A 2,450-nucleotide genomic window follows, 5' to 3' on the forward strand; every position below is an offset into this window, starting at 1 on the left:
TTATACATATTTGTATACATAAACATTTAAGATATACTTTTTGTAAAAACAAAAAAATTAAAAATAAATATATTAAATTTTCAAGGTATTTGCAATATTAAATTACAAATATAATCGTATTTATGTATAATAGTAAATCACATATGTATAAACAGTAAACTACAAGAACAACATGATATTATGAAATATCGGTAAATAAAACACAATGCTTATAATGCAAATATGTAGGATTTTATTTTCTTTTTATATATCAGAAAGAAAATACAATTGATATACAAATGCAACTTGTATTTCTCCTTTAAATAATTTTATTATTTATGTACAACTAAATTATAGTTTCCTGTACACATTTCTTATTTTCCTTCAGCTATTTTATCTGCAGCATATTTCAAGATCCCAGGACCCTAAGTATAAAACATTTTTTTATTAATATTAATACATCAAAGACATTGCTAATATGTATATTATTTAACGAGTGTAGTATTTGCACACTTACCACTTTTTTAGCAATACCTCCTACCATTTTCCCCTAAAAAATAATAATAATTACGTTTACATAATAAACAAAATGTATTTAAAAATCTAAATATTTCTCATTAAAGTTATTGGGTATGGGAATAAGTTTCCGCCCTTGTGAGAAAGGTGTCGTTAGCGGTACTAATTTCGTGTTTAATTGAACGGCTATACTTGTTTTGAAGGTGTATGTGTGAGTAAGGTAAGCTTTGAATCATAGTAGTAGACAGTCGTTTGAAGAATAAACTTTTTTTTTTCTTTCGCGTCGAAAGTGGCAACATTTACCCCACCGGAGCAGCATTTGCGGGAAGTATTACTCCACATACACATTATTATATTCTGAAGAAAAATGTTGCTGAAACGCATCGAATTGTCACTGGCGATGAAAAATCGATCCACTACGACAGACCCAAACGACTGAAATTATGGGCGATGCCGGGTAAACCAGGTCCAATTCCAAAACGGAATATCCACGGTTGGAAAATTATGTTATGGAGGGATCAGAAGGGCGATATTTATTATAAGCTTCTGAAACCATCACTGGGGATCGTTACCGACTACAGTTAATACGTTACCGAATACAGTTAATACGTTTAAACCATAGACATATAAAAAATAGACTGCTTATGAGGCAGTGGAACCCTAGGTGGGGGCATCCTCCTGAGGGAAAAAGGACAACATAAATTTATTTGGGTATCTGTCTTCCTCTAGTGGACGTGATCTGAAGGCGATCACGTGATCATGCCCACGTGATCACGTACACCAGAAGAAGATAGATACCCAAATAAATTGGTGTTGTCCTTTTCCCTCAGGAGGACATCCCCCACTAGCTCATAAGCAGTCTATCTTTTATATGTCTATGGTTTAAACCGAGCTTTAAAAGAGAAACAGCCGGAATGGGATAATAGGCACAAAAAGCTGATTCTGCCACACGATAACGCTAGGCTCTACGTTGCGAAGGTACAAAATAACTTGGAAGGATTGAACTGGGAAATCTTGCCCCATCCGCGGTATTCACCAGACAACAATCCTTCGGATTTCCATATGTTCCGGTCCACGCAGTCGGCATCCTTTCTGGAGAGCGGTTCACTTCTCATGAAGGTATCGAAAAATGACTTAATGAATGGATCGAGTCGAATGAACGTGATTTTTTTCTTCGGGGAATCTGTTTTCTACCTGAAAGATGGGAGAAAGTTGTCGTTTCCAATGGGAAACATACTTTGAATAAAATCATTTTGCATTTTTCTTTAAATTTTTATTTAGAAAGGGCGGAAACTTACCCGATACTTAAAACAAAAAATACTTAAAATAAAAAATTAGTATGCAAATCAAATCTTTAAGAAATAAAAAGACAGATTTATATTAAATAAAATAATATAAAAATGCATATACATATATACACTGCTCAAAAGAAATATGGCATAGAAAAATTTTATGCAAAAATTGGTCAACTTTGACTGACGGTAACTCCGCGAAAAATCATCGTATAATTATGTTCTTTTTTTTTAATTAAAGCTTGAAATCTCTACTTTAAGATACTGTAGTTATTTTTTAGGTGTGATGCATCCCTACCACTGTAACACCTTAAATATGAGGGCATGTTTGTTATATTGAAAACTGCAAAGTTTGACGGAGTGCATGGGCTAGGTACATTTTTTTTCGGGGATACTGTTTGCAGGAACATAAAGTACAAACCTTCCTCTTCAATTTAAAAAAAAAGCAATTCGCTACCATTTTTTTTCGCAAGGATACAGTACTTTAAAGTAACCCTTGCATTATTGGCATATACCGTCGGTATTGGCATTACCCGATGTGCACCCCTGAAAAGAGCCGTTTGCGTGTGTGTGTGTGTGTGTGTGTGTGTGTGTGTCTGTGTGTTTGTGCGCGTGCGCGTGCGCGTGCGTGTGCGTGTGCGTGTGCGTGTGCGTGTGTGTGTG

General features: G+C 34.8%; 1 long non-coding RNA gene across 1 annotated transcript; it reads right to left on the reverse strand.

Annotated features, from left to right (window-relative positions):
* Positions 1 to 209: 209 nt before the first annotated feature.
* LOC105563227 lies at positions 210 to 572 on the reverse strand. The gene is made up of 2 exons (XR_001009021.1): positions 497 to 572; positions 210 to 404 (listed from the first exon to the last, which is right to left on the reverse strand). It is a non-coding gene; the product is annotated as an uncharacterized LOC105563227 (long non-coding RNA).
* Positions 573 to 2,450: the final 1,878 nt, after the last annotated feature.

This window comes from Vollenhovia emeryi, unplaced genomic scaffold (genome assembly GCF_000949405.1).
Source record: "Vollenhovia emeryi isolate VEMERY1.0 unplaced genomic scaffold, V.emery_V1.0 DF944479.1, whole genome shotgun sequence".
Taxonomy (NCBI): domain Eukaryota; kingdom Metazoa; phylum Arthropoda; class Insecta; order Hymenoptera; family Formicidae; genus Vollenhovia; species Vollenhovia emeryi.